A 25,101-nucleotide genomic window follows, 5' to 3' on the forward strand; every position below is an offset into this window, starting at 1 on the left:
GCTGTTTGGTCCAGTGAGAAAGGATCATTATTTGCCCTTATTTTTGTTGTTATTTTTAGTATATTCTGGGACAATGTTCTTGCTATTTCTCCTGGGAAATTCTGCCAAAATCTCTACAATATACTGCTGTTGGGAACCCTTTCTTCATATTTGGTTAAGATGCTCTTTTCTGAAATTTCAGTCTCTTACTCTAAGACTAAGTTGATTTCTTAGCTTTTTATATTTAGGTCACTCAGACAAATCGAGTACCCCACATCTCATCTCGGGAAATCTCATCAGGCAACATTGGCATCTGTCCCTGACCTGTACGTAACTTATTACACTTCTTTCCAGACAGGCCTCGAGTGTGTGTGTCTGTGTGTGTGTGTGTCTGTGTGTGTGTGTGTGTGTGTGTGTGTGTGCGCACGCGCATGTCCCCAGAATGTGCCTCCAACTGCATCTCCACCATTACTGGACAATTTCTTCTCATTGTGTTGCTCTTGGAAACATCAAAGCAAAACAGAAGACGATATTTCTAATGGAGTTACACACATGTCTTTTGATATTTTTGCTCATTTGCATTATAAAACTGATTATGGTCTTTTAGACAAATCGGAAATGAAGAAGGAATATTATGAATTAGGAACATAACTATATTGTCCCCTAATGTTAAGTAGAAACAGAATCATTTGAATGGAACTTAGAGGATAATTAAGAAGCCCCCGGGAGAGCTGCGCACTAGTCCTCTCTTCCAGCTAGGTATGAAATAGAATTATCTTCTCTGCTAACTCCTCTAAACTTCTATCAGTGGTGAGTTGGCAGAGAATTTTCAGATGTGGCCAGTGAGGCAGACAACAAAAGGTATGCAAAATATATTATGACACAAGCCAATAGAAATAAGCAGATAAGACAGTTGAGCAGATACCAAAACAACTTCCACAATGAAAAGATTGGCAAATTGAGAGTGACCTTTTGAGTCCATTCAAGGTTTTGGGAGCAGCTGAGTGAAAGCAGGCCTCAGTGAGATGAGATGGGTGTACTCCATCTAAGGATGTCTGTAGGCGACCTTGTCCCAAGCTGATCTGGGACCACCAAGGACACAGAGCATCCTTCATCCCTAGGATAAAGACCCTTATCCCAGGATAAAGATGCTTTTGAAAATCTACAGGGAAACCAGTTGGTGGAATGAGATAAAACTTTAATAGTCAATGTTTCCATACAGGGTGATCTTCAATAAAAATAGAATGTGATTAAAATGGAGTTGACTCCAATTACAGTCATGGAAATTCCATCATCTATGGGGGGTGGAGCTGTCTCTCCAAGATGCTAATATTTCTGTGTACTTTTGATTGTTTCACCACTGAATCACAACACCTAGGAAGTATCTGACACATAGTAGGCACTGAGTGAATATTATGAAATAAATAACTCAACATTGCTTTGGAGGCAAATAATGAATGAACAGCTGCTGTAATTCCTATGTCTCCTATGTTCTCTAATTTCCTGAAATTCCTTAGACTTTCCAATTGCACGGCCATATCCTGCCAAGGAAAACCATTTTCAGAATCATCAGGAGAGCTGCAACTATAAAACTCCATCTAAACATCTTTGTTGCTAATTTAATTTTTTTAGCTAGTTAAGTGTCCAAATAAATTCAGTTCGAGTTCAACTAAAGTTACTTTTGAATATGCGGCATTTCTCCCTTTTTGGGTTATGTTACGGAAGGGTTCTTTTCAGTTTTCTGAGTGTCAGGAAACATTTTTGATGTGCTATGCAGCTGGGAGACATAAATGCATACATCCCAGGTACTGAGCAATCTACCTCTTCAAAGAAGGGAAAAAAAAATAGCACAAAGTAAACAAATAAAATGATTTTCTCCCCGCAAGGCAGGATAAAAGCCACAAACAAATATTTAAAATACAAAATAGATGGAAACTAGTAGCATTTAAATGAGAACTATCATTGCCCTGGGAGGAGGTAGTAAAATTAAACTCGTCCCTGGATGACCAAATGTAGCTTTCTTTTTTGAGTAATTAACCGACCACTGTTCCCTGGAATGGTCCTCCTTCGGCATTTAAGAAAATAGTGTGTTGATAATCACCCTGAGAACGGAAGGCTAGAAGAGTCTCATAAGCACCTGGGCTGCCCATCACCTCCAAGCTCCGGGGCTCAGGCTTGACGTTCAAGTCTCCAGACAAAGGAGACTTGCTGCTGTCCTCCAGGAGGCCAGACGTCACAGGGAGGATTTCTGCAGGTTTGGGGCCACATTCAGTCTGATGTTATGTAGGTGCTGTAGCATTTAATCCCTGCCACACAGTCAGCTGTAGCACTTGGAGGCTGAGTGTACTTAGCTTGTGGCCAATGAGCGAGGGCAATGGCGCTGGAGTTTGAAGTCACATTTGTGACTGAAGGACACACTTGCATCTGTCCCAGAGTCTCATCTGGATTGAGCCCTGGAGTTTCAGTACAGTTCATTTGCTTTGTTTTTGGGTTCCAGTCTCAGGACAGCCTGAGGAGAAACTGCTGAGTTCTCCTGAGATCTAACATCTTTGCTTTCACAAATTCCCCACCCCAGCCTGGAGCTCTGAAACGTGGATAATACCCTTTCTTTTCTGCAGATCTACATGGTACTCTGTGACACCAATAGAAATATCATGCTCTGAACCTCTCACTGTCCTCCTCCCAAAAACCCCCTGTAATTTGCAAATTCACAAAAACTGTATGTTTGGTAAGCTACTTTACAAAAGAATGGAAGTTGGAAAAATGAGACCATAGCTATTTGCTTTACAACTAGAGCGTCCCCCAAAGTCTCCTGTGTTCAGAGCTGGGCTTTGGAAGGTGGCTGGATTATGAGGTGCTGTGCTCATCAGTGACTCATCCACAATGAGGTCGTAGTTGACTGTGCTATTGGGGAGGGGCTGATTAGCAGAGGTGGGTCTGCAGGAAGGGCCTCTTAGGGTATATTTCCCTTGCCGGCTCCTCCCTTCTCTCTCTGCTTCCTGCTGCCACGAACTGAGCAGATTTCCTGTGCCATGCCCTTCCACACGATGTTCCTGCCTTGGAGCCAGCCAACGCTGGACTAAACTCTTTGAGAGCATTAGCAAATTAAGCCCATCCTCTCTGAAGTCTGGATGCCAGGCATTGTGTCTCAGTGCTGAGAAGACTGATGAATATAATAGCCAAGCATTCTTACGACCTAAGAGAGCAATCAGGCATTGATTCTGGTATTGGTGACCTGGGCCGGCTGAGTTCCAGGCTCTTTATGCCACCTACCGAGGAACCCAAGGACCACTGGAGTGTCCTGCTATGTGAGAAGCTCAGCTCCTCCTCAGGGAATGAGCAGGCTTGGTGGCTTAGCCAGGACTTGAATGTCACAGAAAGGTCAGAGCTGAAATTGAGTTCAGAGTGGTGACTCACAGTACTGTCTGGGGACATGGGACACTCCTTCTAGGGCAAGAGATTGTAGAACAGCAAGTCTCAGGGTCCCTGGATCAATTTGGCCCCTTTTTATTTTTTAAAGCACTTCTAATGTACAGAAACACCAGATAAATGCTCAAGGACACACAGAGATGAGGGACGCATGAGGTACAAGCATCCGGTTTGGAGGCATGCAGACTTGGGTTCAAATTCTTGCTGTAGGACACACAGAGATGAGGGACGCATGAGGTACAAGCATCCAGTTTGGAGGCATGCAGACTTGGGTTCAAATTCTTTTCTTCTGAAAAACCTTAGGTTACTAAAGTTCAGTTTTTTATTTGTTATTTGGTGTGAAGAGGGAATCTACCTTTTAAAATGGCCATCACAGAGTTATGACATTAGGTAGCTGAAACATTTAGTGCCTGGTATAATAAGAGTAAATAAGGGTAGGTGCAAAGAAATATTCAATAAGTGGCAGCTTTTATTAGTCTAGTAAGAGAGAGACCTGGGCTCTGATAGATCTGGAGGAAACATAAAGGTGTGGTGGAGGAAAGTTGCTTACCTCATGGAAGGCAGGAAGTAGAGGGAGCTAGAGGTAGGTAGGGAGGATCTGGGGACCAGCTGCAGTTCCTAGGGTCACACTCCCATGACTCTCTCCCTTCATCTGACTCCCATATCTTGTTTCTATCTCTTCCCAATAATATTAAGTTTTGATCTCATCAGTGCATTAATCCAAGAATAGAGTCAGAGGCCTCCTGGTTCAATCACTTTCCTATCTTTGAACAGATGAGATTTTAGGAGCTACCTTTGTTGTAAACCATCAATCTGATATAATGGCTCATACTGAGATGCTCCTTCAAAGCCCCGTTGGCTCACAGGTGACTCTGGAAGGTAATTGGATCATGGGGGCTGTGATACTTATCAGTGGATTAATCCATCGCTGAGTTTTAGCTAAATGCGGTATTGGTCGTGAAGTGTAGTGGGAGGAAGAGGATCACAGGGGGCATGATTTTGCAAGGTCTGCCTTCCTTCCTGCTTTTTGTCCCCCATGCCATGAGGGTCTCTCTTCTGCCTGGCCCCTCTGCCATGCTGCCTGGTTTTGGAGCAAGCTGACTATGGACTGATCCTTTACAAATCATGAGCCACAGTAATCTCTCCTCCTTAGAGCTGAGGGTCAGATACTGTGTCTCAGTGATGAGAAAGTGAGTAACTAAGACCCCAGGGTTTCTGCGGGACTTGGTGAGCGTAGTACAGCACTGGAGAATCCAGGCCTGTGAGAGTTTGGGCTCTGGGGCTGTGGAGCCTCATGCAGATTCCTCATCTTCCTGATGGTAGGAGCATGTGTTCCCCATAGCTGAGGCAGGAACAATAGTATTTAGCTTTTGACAGTGATGCCAGGAAGGAAGGGAAGACCATTGCAAGGTGAGGGCTAATGAAGCATAATAAGGAGAGGAACCAAAAGCAGAAGTCTGTGGCAGCCTGCACTGGAGACGAGTGGTGAGCACCACAATCCCTCGTGGACAACAGGGAGAGCAGGCTGCGTGAAGAGGGGAGAAACCTAGTGCACAGCCCCAGGTGTGGATCTGCTGCGGTCGGCAGCCACATAAATGAGTTCCTCCCTCACCAGCCCAAGCCCTTCAGCTCAGCTTCTAGGGACCTCACCAGCATCTGCTCAATTGATCTTTACCATGGCCCTAGGAGGTAGAAACCAGTTTTGGCCCCAACTTCAGATACATAGAGTTGTGCAATTCAACAAATACATATAACACAGGGAAGAGCAGGGCTTCTGACATGGCTCTACCTCACCTCTCTATTCTCTGCTCCCAGTGGGAACATTTGCTCCATGCTCAACAGGAAGCTGGGGTGTCTCCACCAGGACCTCAGTTCTGACCACAGCTGGAGTGAGCATGGACAGACAGAATTCCCAGAGGGCCCTTCCAGTGTTCTATCTGGAAGCATCAAAGAGGTACAGAGGTCAAGGAGCAGATGTAGGGCCTTTGTCTAACTGGCTCTGTGCCCTACGTTCCTGGGGTCGAGGCCCACAAGTACAAAGGGACATGGAGACATGCAGAGTGGGAGCAAGGAGGGACCCAGATGGGTACCTGGAATGGGGCAGGAAGAGTGGCCCAGGGAAGGTTGTGACCAGCAAACCTGTGCAGATGGTGTGGTAATTAAGGGGGGACAGCCAGGGGTAGTGGTTTTGAGAAACATAAAATAGGAAAGAGTCTGCTGAGGAGTGCAACACTACAATAAAAGCCTTATTTGCTGTGACTTTGGTGTCCCTCGATGGTGGGGACACCAGCCAAGTGCTCCTTGCTGCAGGATGAGTCATGCTCACAGGAAGCCTGAGCACTATTGTCCCTTCCATCATGTTAGATGGGGACACGGACACCAGGGGAGCTGAAACAAATCGCCAAGGCTTCCAGACAGGTAGAGAGCACAGCCAGGCCTCAGTCACAGGAACAGCACTGAGAGTGTGCTGCAGAGCTTTCGAAAAACAAAACTGAAAACCACGTGAGAAGCAGCTGTGAGCATGGATCACAATGCCAGAAAGCAGGAGGTCACAGTGTCAGAACGGCACAGAGGGTGAAATCACCAAAACAGGGGCTGGGGATTTAGCTCAGCGGCATAAGCGCCTGCCTTGCACGCGTGTGGTCGTGAGTTCAATCCCTGGTACCGATAAAAAGGAAAAAGACCCCCCCAAAAAAAAAAAAAAAAAAAAGAAAAGAAAAAAACATCACCAAAAGAAAGAAGATCCGGGGTCTCAGCAATGACTATGTGGCCAGAGAGAGGGTTCAGGGGAAGCTGAAACAGCCCAGGTTCCGCACTCAACAGGCGGGTGGAAGAAGGACCAGTGTGATCCCAGCGAGAAGAGATTGGGTAGGACGGGCCTCCAGCTTCCCGGGGAGCATAGGAAGAAGCACTCCTCAAAGCCATCTGGGTTCTGTCCACCTACAGTCAGGAAGATGCAGTTCAGCTGCGAAGAGAGGAGATGTGGTCTGGGTGGGCAGTGAATGTGTGACACAGGACAAAGACCAAGGTCAGAGGCTCGGAAAAGGCATCATAAACCCCTCCTATCCACTCCCCACAAATCTATAAATCCGGTACTTGCCCTGAATATCTACCTGGGAAATTCATTTAAGATTTACTATTCTAATGAATATTAATAAAGGGTGAGACTTGGAGGGGGGGCAGCGTGAAGGGATTTCAAAATGGTAGAAACAAACTCTTAAAATGAGGTGCAGGGTTTAAAGTAAGGTCACTTCTCACTTTCTAATAAATCCATATGCATTCGATTAAGGTCTTTACCTCCTCCGGATGGAGGCAGTTTATCTCCTGAACTCCAGATAATAAATGGAGTTTTCTGTCATTAACTAAGAATGAAGAGCAAAGGAAAAAAGCATGCAAATAATAATATAATCCACCTCCAAATCACAGAAGTTTACTTTCCACACATTTAGCATAAAGAATCCACAAGATGAGTCGAATAATTATTTGTGAATTTGCACATAAAGTGACCAGTTTTCTGATAGGGATGCAGCAGATAAGAGAGAAAGAATAGAGAGGGATGGGTCATAAATGCCTTTGATTGAAACTATATATATATATATATATATATATATATATATATACTTTTAAGATTGAATGGTCCACATTTAGATCAAGTCATATGTTATGAAAATTATTCATGAATTTCTTGTATTGAAAAATAGCTGAAGGTATAATCAAAATAATAATAGTATTCATGTTAAACAATTTGGTGGGGGGAGTTTGGAGACAAATCAAGGGTAATCGAATTCACTTGGGAAATGACACAAGCAACTCAAGAGGAATTTTAGTTTTCATTAAGTGCTGATACATAACAACCTGGTCTTCCTCATGCATCTTTCAGACTTTGAAGTAACCCGTGTGAATCTGGGCTGCTGCCCCCCTAGGATCTTAAAAACAACCCTGCTCACAAGCAAGTATTATACATTCAGGGAATTCAGACTCATTTAAATATTAGCTTGAGTAAAATATAATTAGGTAGATAAATCTGTCGGGAAGGAGGAAAAAACAAACAACTATCTACAAAACAAATAGCAGACAATTTGATTAACTCCCGTGTTAAGTGTGTCCCAGTACAAGGGTCTCTCTTTGGTGGTGTCATGGTGTGACATCACTTGACTCTGTTCTCAGCTTGGCTCTCACACGTGACCGAGTCCTATAGTGACACCACTCAACGTACCCTTAGTTATATGTTGGTAGGGAATGAGAATTTGGACAAAATTCCAGGAGAATTATTTTAGACCAATTGTTTTCTGTAGTACAATAAACATAGTTGTTTCAAAGGATCACGCCTTTGAATGTTGCCTCAATGCCAGAAGCTCTGGAAGTTTCCAGCGGGGCATGCATGGGGCAGGGGAGGGGAAGGAAGTGCCTGTGGCCCTGCTCCAGCAGCACAGCCTACGCTGAGCAGCTTTTCTGGTCCTCTCTCTGGTCCTACAGACGAGGAGGATCAAACTCCGCATCTCTTAACAGCCTGAAGGTTATTTGAGATGAGACTTGTGACTCTATTAGATGCGGATCTTAGGTCATTACTTTTACCAGCTGGCCCCGCCTTCTTCTATCCCACTTCCTGCTGAGTTGCCCGCCCAGTGGCTGCTTTTGTCTCTGGTGGCAATGGAGAGCCTCTGCAGGTTCACCTTTTCCCAGCTGAGTGCTATCACACCACACCTGGCTTGGTAACCATGAGCAACCCCTGGCTGCACCTTCCTCAGAAGCTCTTGGGGCTGAGCATGGCTTCCACTGCTCTGCCACCCTGGATCCCAGCTAACTGAGTAAATCTGCTGCCCCTGACCTGCTTAAGTCTCTTTATTCTCTGCCTCCGACCTGGCAGACTGACCCCTTCCTATGCCCAAATTGTGTAGCCTTCAACTCTGCTCTCAGATATTAGTAACTTCCAACCTACTATAAGAAACCATATAATACATGCATACATGTACATATATGTGAGTTAGAAATCTTCCTCTATGTATGCATGCATGTGTGTGTGTGTGTGTGTGTGTGTGTGTGTGCTATAGAATGAATGTTTGCCTTCTTCTTCTTCCAAAATTCCTATCTCTGGCTGTAATACGGTGAAGGCCTGGGGAGACAGGGCGTTAGGGAGGTAACACAAGGCTGGAGCCCCTGACGGAGGAATCAGTGGCTTTTTACAAAGAGAAACATCTGTTTCTGTACCATTTGAGAACACAACGAGAAGGCAGCTCTCTGCAAATAAGAAGGAAATTTTCACTGGACACCATGTCTTCTGGCATTGAGCTTGGACTTCCCAGTCTGCAGACCCAAGAGAGACAAATGCCTGCCTTTCAAGCTCCCAGGTGTACGGAGTCTTGTTACACAGCCTGTGCAGACGAATGCAGTGTTTACTGACTGCCCTTGACAGCAGGCTTGGCATTTCCTTAGTCATAGCCTGCCAGATGTTAGTCTTATGCATTCACACAGATGTGCTTTTTTTGTGACCTTACAGTGTGCCAGGGATTGGGATGGATGGAAAAGAAGGGAAAGGGACAATCTGTTACTGACGTCATCGATCCAAGTCCAACTTGAGGTTTGCCCAAAAAAGTGACAAATGAGCAGAGAAAAAAATTACAGCCAATCTCCCTAATTGCTCCTCACTGTGCGCAGGAATTTTTTAAGTATAGTCATAAAGCACAGTGAGGACAAAATGCAATCAGGCAAAAGCACTTAATAAAGAAAGTGCACTTATCCCCGGGCCTCCTGGTGTCCCCAGCCTCCCTGCTTGGTCAGCTCAGGGCTGCAGACTGACACAGAGGGGGCAAATGTCCACATCCTGTCCCCCGCCACCTTCCTCTGTAGGATGCCCTGCTCACTTTGCTTCCCTTCCCATCATTCAGTTGGCTTTGTTATGACCCAATGCACGAGTTCCTGATGGTGGCGAGGATCCTGCGCTCCTCCACCCTTTTCTGCTGCCTGGGATCATGCTGAGTTGCAGAAGGTGGGGTCTAAGGGAGAGGTGGTCGGGTCCTGTTGTGTGTATGTATGTGTGTGTGCCACTTCACACTCCTAACAGACCCGTGTTTGCATGTGTGCGCATGCCCACTGGCTTCCAACCTCTCTGGTTGCAGGTCAGTCCGTGTGTGAGTGTGTGGTCATAGATTCTCACCATCATTGCATGTTGTCTCGTGGGAAGACAGTGACATTTGCAAGGACAGAATAAGTGACTTCTGTTTTATTTTGGCTCAACAGTTTGCCAGATCATGAGTGGATACAGTGCTGAGAACCTGGATTTGAATGTTAGGTCTCCGAGGAACCCACTAGGAGTCAGTCACCCATATACACCAGGAGCACACTGGGGACAGCCCCCCAGAGCTCCCTCGGCTTGCTTATCCTGGTGGATAAAACACTGTTCCTTGTGTTCACAACTCAAGGTTCATGCCCATCAGTGATGATGTCACACGAGGAAGAGATGCGTTGGAAGGGCCTCTAGGATTCCCGTCCCCCTCTAGGATGGGGAATCTGGTAACCCATCCTTCCTGTCTTGGATGATCTTTGGGGGTGGAACTGTCTGAACTTCTGCAGATAGCAGGTGCACTTTGTCAAAGAACCACACCCCAAGTGTCTCCTATCGCTGTTGCAGTGGCCATAATGAAACACCAGGGGCTGAGGCTTAGACAAAGGAAGTTATTTCCTCCCAGGTCTGGAGGCTGAGACAGAGATGCCAGGAAATCTGACTTCTGGCAAGGCTGCGGCCTGGGCCACCTTCCCTGTGTCCTTATGTGGCAGACAACATGTCTTGGTCCCTGCACCTTTGAAGGTCTCATTTGCCCCTATGACCTCAACATACCTGAATCCCCCTCCCCACCCGAGGCAAACCCACCTCCAGCACAGTCACATGGGGCCTCTATGTTGGGAAGACACAACTCGGTCCCTTCTGGAAGTGCTGTCCTTATGGGTGACACACAGACAGGACCTCAAAGAGAGACATCAAACCCCAGAAAAATTCAGAGGCAGAAACAAGAAACAAGAATCTATTCTGTCACCCTTACAAACTCACAGCACACACAACACCCACGGAATTCCACACTGTCCCCAGAAGGCAGCCCCATGGGAAGGCTGAACTTAGCCCCCAACACCAACGATGCCCAGGCACCCTTTGCCTGGTTGTCCCAGTGCCTTCTGGGCTCAGAGTCCTGGTCCTCTGCCGGTGCCTGCTCCCACCTCTGTCCTGACTCCGACTGGCTGGCAAGTGGCTGCTGTCCGTGGTTACATCCTATCACCGTGTCCCTGCCCCGTTCCTCACACTGCTGCTGAGTGCTCTCCGTTACTCTTCCTTGACCGTGCTCCAGTGTCACAGTTAACACCTGTCATCAACACGTTCTCCAGGGCAGACACCTCTGCCCCAGCTGTCACCTTTTCCCTCCACCTCTGGCCCCCAAAACTTGGAAACAGCTGTCTGTCCCCGCAGACCTTATCCTCTGTCCCATCCTTAGCCCCCTGCCTGACCTGCTTGGGGCTGTCCCCTCTCCACTCTGTCCTCTGCTCCTGTTTCCAGGGGCACCCGGCTGCCATCCCTGGGAAATCAGTGCCACCATCCACCGTGCCCGGTCCCTCCCTTATGCTTTAGCCCAAATTCTCCATCTCCATTATGTCCTCCCCACCCCAGGCTCCTGGGTGGCATGCTTTCATTTCTCCATGAAACGGAAGTAAAGGCAAAGTCCCTGGGAGCCTGGGCCTGTCTGCAGCCATGGCAGTCACCTGTGCCCCTCTGGGTCTCACCTGGGCCACTCTATCCCCACCCTCACCATGGGTGGGCCCAAGGCCGATGGTGCTCTGCCTATGCCTTCGTCCCAGGGTCCAGGTGGCAGCTTCCTCTAGCTCAGCCCCTGCCCACTGCCCTTCACCTGGTGCCTGCTGCTGTCACAAAGTCCCTGCCAGCCCTGAGCTCCAAATCCATCTTCCTTCCCCACCACTCCCACCCCCACCCAAGCCAGGGCCGCCTCCAGCTACCAGTGCCCCAATTGATTGATCTCCTCTCCAGGACCCATGGCACTTGGTCACTCATTAGCCCAGGGCCTGGCAAGGCTTCCTGTCTCACTACAGGGACAGAAAGCTCTTCTGTGTCCCCAGGATCCTCTGCACCCTACTCTGCTACATTTCAAGTCTCTTCCCACAGTGCTCTCTATTCTGCATTAGCACCAGTGGCCAAGTGACTGTTTATTGAGCATTTTGTGGCCTCAGGACCTTTGCACAGCACCTCCCCCCACACCTACAAAGCTCACTTCTTCTCATCTCTTGGGCTGTACAGTCTCTGTTCAGCCAGGCCCTTCCAAGGCACCACACATAAAACACCTCCCACACTGCTCTGCCTTTGCCCTGTCCTGCCTAATTTATCTTTACAGCTTTATCTCTTTATTTCTTCTCACTTTATCTTACACAGTAGGAGGAGTGAAGGAGGAATAGCAGGTCTAAAATTTTCTTCCTCCCTAGAAAGTGGTCCCTATGAAGGTCCCCAGATAGGGCAGAGCCAGTTGCTGGAGGAGGTGGAAAATGCAAAACACATCTTCATTAATTTATCTGCTGTTGTCCTCTCAAACATGCACAGGATGAGACATATATGTCTTCAGAGGCAAGCACTTTCTACAGTGTTCGTGGAGTTTAAGATGCAAGCCTTAAATTTTTTGAGCACAGAAATCAATAATACAAAATTAATATGTTCAACCATTGAGAAAGAAATAGTTGATGACAAGAAAATCAAAACCAGTATGAGCAGGGATTATGCATAAGGATTTAAAACATACTCAGAGGACTGCTGCTAAATAAAATGCTTAAGTGAGAACCTCCTCAAATCCCATTCTGTGAGGGGCAATCACATTTCGTTTTGTGTTTACACTTTTAAAAAATTTATTACAGTAAAAGGCATCGCCATTAGTTCTCCTCAAAATCCGCCCCTCACTTACAATACACTCATCCCATCGTCCTTGCAGCTTTCTGCAGCAGCTCGGGAGTCCTCTTTCCTGAGGGTCTTAGCTGCGCTGTCCTGGCCACCTCGATGTCCTGGATGGATTCACAGTGTTTCCTTTCACTGTGACTCTGGGGAACAGCCGGAAGTTGGATGGTGCCAGATGCAGTGACTGAGGTGGATGAGGACCCAGCGTCATGTTTTTATGAGCTGCCTTTGTGATCTCAGCTGGTAGAGACACTCAGGAAAGAAGACTTCCTGAACTGCTACAGAAAGTGGCAGGGAAGCTGGGATGACTGTATTCGAAGCGAGGAAGTTATACTGATGTGATTTTAGCTGCAACAATTCTAAAAATCTAAACATTTACTGTATCTTTTGGTTTCCCCGGGTAGTCCTACAAGACTCAAGATTATCACGTCTGCAGCTTTTTAAAGCATCATACGTCTCCATGAGGCCCAGATAGGCCAGTGCCAGCTCCTGGGGGAGGGGAGAAGTACACAGAGAGGTCAGGGTCCTTGAGCCCCCTGCTTGCTTCAGGAGGGGTCACACAGCCGAGCCCATGGCAGTGGCATGGTACCGTGAGGTAGCAAGTGTGCTCAGATAGGATCACTACAGTTCCAAGAAGGAAACACCCTGAGCACAACTGCCCATTGCTCTGGCATCTCTGGAGGTAGGTGACTGTCACGTAAAAGTGCCCTTTCCGTCCACCCACAGAAAACAGTATTGTGGGTGAAAATGGGAAGTCGTGTTCTTTTTGCCTCTTATTAAAATTAGTAAGGTGCCTATAAAGACATCCGAGAACACCATACAAATCCTTATGCAATAAAGAACTGCAACTGAAATATGTACCAATCATTGGTTTGCCTGAAGGAAAATGAAAGCCAGTGTGAAGCAGGAGGAGGAGGGAGAAAAGGGGGGCGGAGGGTGGGCCGGCTAACACATCCGAGGTATTCAAATACCTTTGAAATTTCTGGGCACTATGAATTCAGTCTTCCTCCAAAAATTCAGGAGACCAGGGAAAGGGACATCCTTAATTACTCTTAATAAGTGAAAACGCCTAGCTTCTATTTTCAGGAGAGTAAGCATTGTGTTCCAGTAGATTTAGGCTTCACTTTTTTTTCTAAAGTAATTTCTGAGACTAAGGGGAATCATCTGAGAAAGGAGGTCGGGTGTAATTAAAGCATATTTTTAAAGAAAATGGTCAACACGAACACCAGCCCTGCAACTGTGGAACAGAAGGTTCTGGCTGCATCCCTTTGCACCCCTGCAGACCTTGCCCAGGGGAACTCTGGTGTCCCAGCCACACAATCATGAGACCAGAGAGACAAACGATAGCAAAACCCACACTGGAAATCTCTGGCAGAGCCCAACCCAGGCCTGCTCAATCCGGGGGTCAGTCCAGTGTCTCCACCTGGCAAATCCTACAGCTCTGCTGAGTGCCCCACGCAGGGTGTGTGACTGTGGTAGGGGGTGTCAGGTGCTGGAATCCCCACAGGTGGACACAGAGTTCTACCCAGGAGGTGCCAGAGGATATATCTGGAAAGACATATTCATGAATGGACCTAGCACAGGCGTGTGTGTGCGCGCATATGTGTGCATTCAGGCATGAGCACACGTGTGTTCTAGCACACCCAGGAGGGCCTGCTGTTTCTGGATACCGGGCTGCCAGGCCACACTGCAGAGACTCCACTTAGGAGACCTGGAGGAGACTAAGTGGATGAATCCAATTCCTGTCCACTCTGCTCTACACCGCTGGCTTCAGCACCGGGGGTGCCTCTGTGAATTCCCCACCTGTCACATTTCAAATATCAGCACCCCAACTACGTGGCCCTGCAGATGCTGTTGGAGTGCACACCTTACAGCCTGGAGAGCGGACATGGTTTCCTCAGGGCTGCAGGGCCAGACGAGCTCCACCTCACACCAGCCTGCTCCAACCTGCTCCAGATTCCTAACACACCAAGGCACTCCCCCGCCAGCAGGCTCCCCTCAGTTCCCACAGGCACCACACACACTAGGAGCTGACATGCTTTCTGTGCTCCACAACACCTGCAAGGTAAATCCCAGCAGTCTGCCCACAGGGCAGTTCCTTCCAGAACTCGCCCAGTCTCAGGCTCTTCCGCACCAGTCCTCAATGTGCAATCAACACACCCATCACGCCAGTGATTGCAGCCATTTCCTAGAAAAGAGGGCATTCCAGCCTGTTCTCTGCCAGAAAATCCCAACCATTCCCCAGGGCATTCTCCTACCACACCCAGCCCCGACCATGCCCTCCTCCCTGATGTGATACATGGCTCATGCTTTTTGCGGTGCCACCCGAGGTTGCCTCACTGCTCAAGTTTATAGGGGTTGGGCCTCATGCATCCCAGGAGACTGAACCCAGGGTTTCTGTACTGAGCTCCAACCTCAGCCTCTGTTTATTTTTTTATTTCAAGACAGAGTCTCATTAAGTTGTTAGATTGCCTAGGTTGGGCTTGAACTCATCGTCTTTTGACCTCAGCTTCCCAGAGTGTTGGAATTACAGGCTTGGCCGGCATGGCCACCCCTAGGCAGCTTTCTGAATCTTAAAAGTATTGCAGTTCACTGACAAAGTCCTTTACAGCTACAGAGAGACAAGGCTCAGCCACTGGGCGGATGCCCGCGACCTGCCATTTGCTAATTTCCACTTTCCCTTGGCCATCTGAACCTCTTCCGGTCCCCACTGCCCCTAAGGCTGGGGATCTTGTGACACAAGGGACAGCATGACCGAAGAGGCCACAAGCATGTCTGGTGAGGCTGAGTCTGACGTCGGTGCTATTCATTGATGGCATACTGAGGGCTCGCTGCACTCAGCTCTGTCTGTGCACAGGGATGTAATTTCCATTTCATATTTTGCCCTTTGCAGCCTCCTCTTCCTGTTTCTTTCCTCCATGTCAGGTGTCACAGCCTGCTCCATCCACACCTTCCGGGCCTATCCATCAAGTTGGCTTCCCTGTATTCCCTGGAACTCAAGGACGAGGTCCACACCAACTGTCCACTCTGTGCACTAGCCTGGCTCCCCTGCCAGATCCTGAATAATTTTCCAGAATGCAAGGTCTGCGCCTGCCTTGTGCTCTCCACGCCTAGCGATTTTTACCAAGTGGTTCTCAGAGATGAGCCCTGTGGGAACCCCTCTCACTAGGTGGGTTGTGGAGAGGGGCAAGCTAAGAGGGGACAGCTGACAGCTTACAGAAGGAGGGCAGGGGAGCTGCAGAAAAGAGCAAACACTGCCTGTCACAGGCATCCTGGGCTTTGTGGACCAGGAGTGGCATTCCTTGGGAAATAGCCTTGTGCAAAGCCTTGACATTGGTTGTCTTCATGGAAAAGCTGTGAGCTAGGATGTAGAAATGTGGAAAAGAGAAACAGCAGCACTAAGAAACTATAATCCCAGCACTCTGGGAGGCTGAGGCAGGAGGATGGCAAGTTCAAGCCCAGCCTGGGCAACTTAGTGGTTCACTGAGATAGTGTCTGAAATAAAAATAAATAACTAAAGGACTGGGGATGTATCTTAGGGGAAGACCTTGGTACTGAAAAAGAAGGAAGAGAAAAAGAGACAGACACACAGATAGACAGACAGAAAAAGAGAGGAAACTATGTAAAACCTTCACCTTCCAGGGCTATGTAGGAGGAAGTGGTTTCATGATAATTGTAATTATGGGGAAAAATGTAGTTTTATGCCCCTTTGGTGCAAGGAAAAAAACCAATTAAATACCAAGGTTCAGTCAGTGTTGTGGCTAACCTGCCTAATCCGTTAACCTAGCTTACTTAGAAGGGAATAAATGCACAACATATTAGAAAATTTCATAAACATGTTTTTAAGATCATTTCATCACATACCTGCAGAAATTCACCCAATATAACAAGATATAGCAAGGCATTGTCAAGTTAATTCTGTCTTTGATTTTAAAATAGAAAAGGTAACTATGGATTTTAACATGCTTCCGTGTACAAAATTAAGGAGTATTTTTCTGCACAGCAATTGCAAATCTAAGAAATCCAAGGGAGAAAAACAAAAATACAACTTCCCGTTTCTACTAGAGCTAGCTACAGTCACCACATGTAGTGCCATGAATGGCTTATATGTCACTTGTTCCTGTAACATGCTACACATGACACCTCCGTCCACACTAGGGTCCCATGAAGTCCAGACTACTATTCTCCTTGTTATGCAGATGGGGAAACTGAGGCATGGACAGGACACCGACTCCCGGTTTCTAAGGTAACCTGGAACTACTGGGCATGTTTTTAGCTACCGTCAGCAGGGCTCCCATTCAGTTAAAGACAGCGTATCACAGCAATCCACACACACCCATACAGCACAGCTCATGACAACTAAAGTTGGGCAGCTGCCGCCATGTGCATCAGTGGATGAATGGCTGAAGAATACGTGGTGTTCACACACAGTGGAGTACTACTCTGCCATAAAGAAGGATAAATATGATCCATTTTAGGAAAATGGGCATACTTTAAGACCGCAATGTTAAGTGAAATAAATCACTCATGCAAGTTTAAATACAGCATGGTTTCTCTTCCATCAACAACCCAAAGTAGAAATAAATTAAAGCACAAAATAAAAGGGGGATAACAGGAATCAGGGAGATAGATTTTTTTACAAATTGGAGACGATCCAGTGATTGAGGAAGGGAGAAGCGGGGGAAGCCCAGCGCATGAAAAATGGAATTAAGATGTATGACGTCCATGAACTAACTCCCCACAAGCAAAGCAGATGGGTACTGCAGACATGGTCACCACACAAGCACGGGGGACATGGCCATGCACTTGTGGTACAGTGTGAGATCCTAGCAGGAGGTGGACAGGGACCTGCCGGCAGACAGGCCACACTGAGGGGCATGCAGAGTGTTGTGATCCAAAGCTCAGAGCCCCATCCCCAGGGCCTGCAAATAACTACATTCTTGATGTGGTTGACACCTGGGGACATCACCTCTGGCCAAAGGCAGCAGCGTGGCAGGGACACCAGGCTCCTCAGCCTCCGAGTCCAGTGTGTACCTCATGACAGCTACACAGCCATTCAGGAGGCTTCCTGTGACACAGTTTCTCCTAAAGTCCAGACCACCCAGGGCTGGTAGCTTCTGTTTGCTTATTAGCCCAATTCTTGGCATTTTGTGCCAAGGTGACTGGGAGGAAGCCCATGTCCTCCTGCCTCCCTGACCAGGAGGTCAGGAGCAAAGGTCAGCACTTGTGCCTTCATAGACATTCAAGCGGCCCCGCCTTAGGACGGCTCAGCCACCTCCAATGGGAGAACTACTTAACTTGTGCACTTAGGGAAACCTGATGATTGCCATGTACTGAAATGCTGTCACAGGAAATGGGAACGAGCTCTGGGGACACAGATCATGCCCTGAACACAGGTCTGCAAAATGTGTCCCCTGAGCTGGCTGGGGCTCATCCTCTATCTCGGTGGAGGCTAAGTGCAGAACGAGAGGCACTTGGCATAAATGGACTAAAATTCAGCTGCCAATGCAGTTCTGGGGTGGGCTGGGTGCCTTGTTGTGTGGGATCCTCTCTGTTTCCGGAAATAATGAAAGGGAGATGATCAAGTTGCCACTCAGGGGGACAGCCTGGATCAGAGGTGTCCCTGCAGCGTGCTCTGGGTGTAGCACGGTGAACACAGTGCTGGGAGTGGCTGGTGCGATTCTCAGATTGGCACAAGAGGGTCAGGGGTTACTGCGTCATGGTGAGGACACACTGTGTGATGCACAGAGCTATGCCAAAGACAGGACAGGGATCTCTGCTGGAGGATGTCCCTTCTCAGCCACATGGTGGACGCGACAGGGCCTTAAGACTCCACAGTGAGCTCATCTTCAGGAAATAATCAACACAGTGTAGAGTTCTAGGTTGAAGAAGAGGTACGGAAACCTCACTTGCAAAGCAAAACTTTAGAAAGCCAGCAAAGCAGAATATCATTTACCACACAAAAATGTTTCTCTGGAGATAGACGCTGTGATTCAGGAAGATACATGTGATGCACACAGAGAAAAAGGTATGAACGATGGAATGTGCAGTGTGACCTGGGTTAGTTTAAAATTGCATGTGCAAAGAACATGAAGAGAAAAGCTACAGGACAGGAGAAAACCTCTGCCAGCTATTTCTCAGACAAAGGACTAACATCCAAAATAGATGGAGAACTGTAACACGAGACCCTTAAAGAAGGACCCATTCAAACAATGGGCGAGTGAAATGAATAGACGCCCCTCAAAAGAGGGAGCACAAATGGCCAATAACTACGAGAAAAAATGGTCAACACCTCTGGCAGTGAGAGAACACAAATTAAAACACTGAAACCCACCTCCTTCCAGAAAGAATGGTTATCTTCAAGAAACCAAGTGATAACAAATGCGGGCGAGAACGCGGGGGAAAGGAACCCTTTTACATTGTCGAGGGGAATGTAAGCTAGTACAACCACTATAGAAATCAATATGGCGGGTCCTCAAAAACTAAAAAGTAGAAATTTCATCTACCCCCACCAGGAGTATTGTTCCACAGAGTTAAAGACAACATATTTCTGTGATCCGTGCATACCTGTGTTTACAGCACAACTCACAACAGCTATATCCTGCAAGCAGCCTGCATGGCCATCAAGGCATGAAAGAGTGAAGAAAACGTATTTACACACAGTGGAGTATTACTCTGCCACAAAGAAGGATAAACATGAAGCACTCATAGGAAAATACATGCTCCTTAAGACCATAATGCCAAGTGAAATAAATCAGAAACATGAGCTTAAATAGTGCATGGTTTCTCTTATGTGAGGAATGCAAAGTAGAAAAAGGCAGGAAAATAGAGTAAAGAAAATAGTTGGATCCTTTGTGAATAGGAAGACAAGCTGGACACAGGAGAAGAGGAAGGGTGGGTTAGGAGAAGTGAAACTAAAAAGTAATGTGTTGGCAGCAATGTGTGCTAATACATATAAAATAATAACAGCAAACATGTACTAATAAACACAAAAATAAAAAGCTATACATGCGAAGAAAGTGATCACTAGGAGTTTTAAACCCATGAATTAAAGGTGCTAACTACTGAACTTGTGGATTTTCAGTGGTTTATTATTACATGTAGTATTCAAACATTCCAACTTTTCCATAATGGACATATGCTAATTATGCAAAAAAAAAGAAAGAAAGAAAAAAAGAAAAGAAAAACAAACCCTATCACTCTGGCGGTCGGACATGAATGCAAATGACATTGAGAGCTAAGTTGCTGAGCGTGTTGACCCCAAAGGTAAAGGAGAACGAAGATACAACGCTTGAAAAGATGAGATTTTCTTGCGCAGTTAGAAATCAACTTTATAGTAGAGCAGAACAGCAGGCCCAGCAGATTAACTCCTGTCCCGCAGCCTTGCGGGACTCACAGCCATTTTAGTAAAAGAACTCCACCCACTTAGCATCTCTAGCAGAGCCATGAACCTATGTCCTTCGGTCTCAGGGGTGGCCACCCCCACGCTGGCCTCAAAGACAGGAACAGAAGTAACCCCAACCCCCAGCTATCACATTAGTAGAAGGAATGAGTAAATCCAAAACGCCGTGCAAAAAATATTAAAAATGCCTTTTTGGAGAATGTTCTCTGCTCCATTTAGTTTAGTTTCTGATATATCTGGATCACACACATGCTCTCATCGGCGTAGATATAAGCAGACATACACATTTCGCCTGTATGTTTAGTGACTAACAGTGACATTAAATTGAAATATTGAAAATCCAACATGAAGAGGCACTAGTCAAAGAAAGGGCCTTGACTCAGATGGCCTCATTTCAGATAAGTTGTGACCGCACTCAGAGTTCTGCTTGCCTTCAGGGAACATCCCCAGTACAAATCTAAGTCCCGCAGGAATGGACATACCGCACTCCAGGATTCCTCCAGGGTCAGCGGGGGAGGGGCCGGAGTCCCCGAGCCTGCGCGTGGCACACCTGGACCTGGGCAGCAGCCTCCGCGTGGCCTTCCCTGTGTAGAGAGGAAGGAGAAGCTGTTATGAGGGGTGACTTTCCGGCAGGTCAGGCACCTATGTCTCAATGGGGCACTTGCACCCCTGTCTGCACTCAGCCCAGGGCCACCCCTGGAGACACAAGGTCCCCTGTGTTTGTTACCAGTGTGGGGCTTTCAAGCCAAAGGTCCGTGCTTTAAGCAGGACAAAAGTATTAAGTCAGGTGGAGGAAACTGGTGGATGCCACCATGTCAGGTTCCTCTGCAGAGACCCTACCCAGGGGCCACGGGTCAGAGAGGAGCTCAGGGCCTGAGACGCAGTCTGCTGTCCGCTGGGTACCACGTGACTAAGAGGCTGGGCACCGCTAATGCACCTGCATGGAAAAGCTACCGTCTGCTCAGGTCCAATAGCATCTCACATCTGTGTGCTCAGTTAAAACCATGTCAGAACTAGTGCCACGGAGAAAGAATGCTGCACCAAAGCAGCTTTTCCAGTACTCTGGGAGGCTGAGGCAGGAGGATAGCAAATTTGACCCAGTCTGGGCAACTTATCAACTTGCCTCAAAACAAAAAGAAAAAAAAAAAAAAAAGAAAGAAAAAAGGGCTGGGCACAAAGCTCAGTGTGAAGAACCTGGGTTCGATCCCTGGTACAATAAAAAACAAACATAAAGAAATTTTTAAGAAAGAAATTAAAAAAATAATAAAGGCAAAGAAATCCCAAGATAGGATGTTTCCAATAGATCCTGGAAAACCAGGCCCCCCGAAAAAAAGGACAATTTCTTTGGAACATTAATTCGACTTTTTCCAACTACTAACCACATGCATTCCAATTTTAGCAGCTCTGTGGGAGGAAACACGAAACGTGAAATTCTTTGCTACCGAGTTTGCGCATGCGCCTTGGCTGTGTGGGCCAGCGTTCTCTCTGAGCCCTAAGGTCCTCACCGGAAGTCACACTTTGCACTCTGTGTGTCCTTCCAGGGACGCCATCTTTGTAGATACATGAACAAATTGTTAATCATTCTCTATTGCTTGCATGGATTTGCTCAGGTCTTTCCTTCCTGACACAATGCAGTTATGTTGATATGATTTCTTGTCACTGGAATTCACAGGGACACGCACACATGTATGCACACGTGTGCACACACTTCCGTCACACTTCTCAACTCGCTACCCTTTAGAATGATACCACACTATTCTGGTAGTTTTCCCTTCCACCAATTTTTCCTTTCTTCCTGTCTGACGGTGGAATTGATTTGTCTTAGGCAATGCCAATACACATATTACATGTAATGAAGTAAAATTTGCTGAAATGTAAAAATTCACAGGGCAAGTCAAATGCAAGCAATAAAACCAAATTTGAATTGCAAACAAAAAGGAATCTCCATACTAAGAGCTGCACAAATAAGAACAAACAGCTACCAACACTGAGGATTTAGGAGAAGTCTCTCTGGAGATGCATAGGTCCAAATCCCTGCCAGTTCTCACAGTGTGTCACTGTGCCCCTGCCCTGTAGGTACTGGAGAACTGGCACACAGGGGAATAGGGGTCTAGGCCAGCTCCATCTGCCTGCAGGGCATCTGCTTCCCCAGGCTGGTTTCTCAGGTGCTCACAACACTGATCCTGGGCTCTTTGTTTTTTAGAAAATCCAGCCTTGGTGCTTTTGCTGTGGTTCACACACAGCAATATTCTCTGTCACAAACAGTCCATGGCTCTTCCAAGACAACATCGTTACTACACTGTAGAGGCCCTTCTGTTCATTCAAAATCCAACAAAACAAATGTACGCTTTTAAAAGAAGTAATACAGATATCAAGTTTCTGATGGTTTCTAATAAATGAGGGAAAAAGAATCCATTAGAAGATACTTATGGGAATGTCTGGCCTTGGGATTTTACTTTGTGAGTGAAATGGTAGCAAGTCTGGTGTGTACTTGCGGCTGCCTGTTGTGGGTATGGAGTCAATACAACGTTTCAGGGTAGAAGACATCGTCTTTGGCCAGAAGTACCCCCAACTCCCAAACCCCAAGAACACAGGCAGGCATCAGGAGCTACTCCAGGGCAGGGCAGGGCAACTCCTCCATGGCTGGTCGCCTGCAGGATGGGGAAGGAGGACCAGTGACAAACATGCTTGGCCAAGCTCTGTTTCCCATCCTGCTGTTATCACAGGAGAAATTACACAGAGACACGTCTGTGTGTCTATGAGAGGTTACATACACACACATGCACACAAACACACACACTTTTTATGCAACGTAGTCCATGTTTTTATTTGGTTTTTGTCACCTATATTTCTTAAAAACATTCAAATAATTCCCAGAAAGCTAAGACTTCTTGGTTTATCAAAACGGTAATGGAGTTTAAACATTCTCTAGTTGATTAGACTAAGTTGCTCGGTGTTATCTTTTGCAATCTCTGTTGACTATCAGTATCTTAGTGAAAAATAGTAGACACAAGCCTGCACCGACAGTAGGTAAGTTAGTCCCTTAGTCTATAAGGGATCGAACCCATGACCTTGTGCTTACCAGGCAAACACTTAAGCCACTGAGCTAAATCCCCAGCAAGATGCCATTCTTAAACATGTGGTGCCAGTGTCACTTGCAAAGTGAGGGTAATTGAGTGGGTGGTCTCAAGGGCTCCTGTGGCCTCTGGAATCTAGCCTTAGCCCTCAGCAAGCTGGGGAGTTCGGTTTTTAAAAAATTTATATCAATAATCCAGTTAAATAAGTTATTATATACTGTCTTTTCAAAAAATAAGTTTATAGCATTCCTGTATGGATACGATATGAGGCCTCCTGAGCAAAGGAGAGAAGCCTGGCCTTCCCAGGCCATGGATAATAGCAGTGGTGCTGTGAATCCAGCACATTAGGCAGAACCTTCTGTGACCCCAGCACACTGGCTGGGCCAACCCTGTGCAACCCCACTTCCCTGAGCTGACTCTGGGCTCCTGACTCTTGAATCTCCAGGTTGTCCTGGAGATTTGGGCAGGCCCAAGGCTGGACATTAGCTTGCCGGCAGGGAATGGAAACCCACCACCAGGTTCCCTTGGACTTTTTAGCTGTCTCAAAACAGGAATCATCCTTAGCAAGAAAACTCACTCTTGTTTTCTGCTGTGGCTGCCTTCATTTCTGCACAGAAGGGAGAATTGTGGAGAACAATCTTACAGTAGAAACTAGGCAGAAGGATTGGGCACCGATTGTGGGATTTAGTCTCCATGGCAAGGTAAGGCATGATAACATGCTTTCATAGATGGCAAAGCCAGGCCCAGAGACGCCAAGTAACTGGCCTGAAGTCACTTAGTTTATAAGTGATAGCATATTGGGTTCAAATCCTGACTATCTAATTTCTGACCATGTGCTCTTAACAACCAAGCTCAACCCTCGTACAGTTAAAGACAACTTTTTTTTTTTTTTTCATTTTTATCGGTATTAGGGATCGAACTCACGACTGCCTGCTTGCAAGGCAGGCACTTATGCCGCTAAGCTAAATCCTCAGCCCCTAAAGACAACTTTTAAAAAATTAAAATATTCACAGACCCAGACAGAGAGAAATCTCTGAAAGAACTGAGAGAGGATTCCCTGTTCCCTGAGTCACCTGCAGCTGAGCTGTGTGACAGAGGCTACCAGCTCTGCCTGTGTACACCAAGGTGGGTGACAGCCTGGGAAAAAGAATGTCACGTAGCTCACTAAACACTCTATAGTGGTCACCAGGGGACAATATATTTTTAAGTTAGGTAGCTGAATCATTAAGATTAGTTTCATCTGTTTCTCTTTTAAAAAAAAACACATTTACTATTTACTGGCACGGGTAACATCCTATGGGTGATTCTTCAAGTCACATCATATTTCTACTGGCGAGCACTGATCTAGTTTTACTACTCATCAGGCTCATTTTACAATGAGCCATATTTTGGATTTCTATCAGAATGGGGCTATGTTTGAATCTATCCCTCCTAGAAAAGAAGAGAACCTATTGGGTCAGTCTCAGGATTGCCCAGTTTATATTCTTCTCAAAGTCAACTCCTACTTAACTCTGACTTACTTAACACCAGTTACCTTTCTAAGATAATGGTTTAAAAAAGAAAAACAAACTTTCTGCCCTTTTACCACAAGCTTCTGGCTGCTTATTAACTTGCTTTTCACAAGCTGTACTGGTCACCACAGAGGCAGGTCAAGCACCTCTTGTGACAGAGGGGCCGGTGGCAGTGCAGTCTGGGAACACAGAACCCTCCAGGGACTGCACCATGAGGCCAAGGCAGGAAGGGATGGTCCCTGGGCCAGCAGTGGTCCTAACTGATGGTCAGCTCTGCAGGGTCAAAATAGCACATCCTATCTGGAGTTGGCACACGTGCTCTAGCTTCTTTGCTTATTAACCCAAATGCTTGTTTCTTTGAGCATTTTTCTTTATAGCATCACATTTTTTTCTGGCTTATACTATATGTTCCCATATTTCAATTATGGTGGCAGATAGGTTCATATTTTTAATTCTTTAAAAACACTGTGACTTTTTCAGGTCAGTGAACTAATTTTTCACATACATCCATGGAGAAGCTGGGCTTTAAGAAGTAAATGCAAAATTGTCTTCCAATATATCAACATATAGTAACAGCTGAGGCCAATAACAACAAGCTCCTAAGCAGCTGCTCTTGGCTGCATTGGCGGGGAGCTGCCTTCTTTGGGCCTGGGTGAGATGTCTCTTGGCCCTTGCTCTGAGGTCCTGCAAACACAGGCCACCCTGCTACCATGCAATAAAAGCAGCCTGGATGAGATGACCCCAAACTCCTCTTTAAGTGGGCTG

General features: G+C 46.7%; 1 protein-coding gene across 24 annotated transcripts in view; it reads right to left on the minus strand.

Annotated features, from left to right (window-relative positions):
* Positions 1 to 25,101, minus strand: part of Myt1l (myelin transcription factor 1 like) — a 392,867-nt gene that overhangs the window by 329,463 nt on the left and 38,303 nt on the right. For all 24 annotated transcript variants that reach the window (XM_063254402.1, XM_063254394.1, XM_063254398.1 and 21 more), the window contains exon 2: positions 20,231 to 20,332. The gene's annotated coding sequence lies outside the window, so the exon portion shown is untranslated. The remainder of the gene's footprint in view (positions 1 to 20,230; positions 20,333 to 25,101) is intronic.

Source organism: Cavia porcellus, unplaced genomic scaffold (genome assembly GCF_034190915.1).
Source record: "Cavia porcellus strain 051 isolate PalLab524CR breed Dunkin Hartley unplaced genomic scaffold, mCavPor4.1 scaffold_8, whole genome shotgun sequence".
In the NCBI taxonomy this organism is placed as follows: Eukaryota; Metazoa; Chordata; class Mammalia; order Rodentia; family Caviidae; genus Cavia; species Cavia porcellus.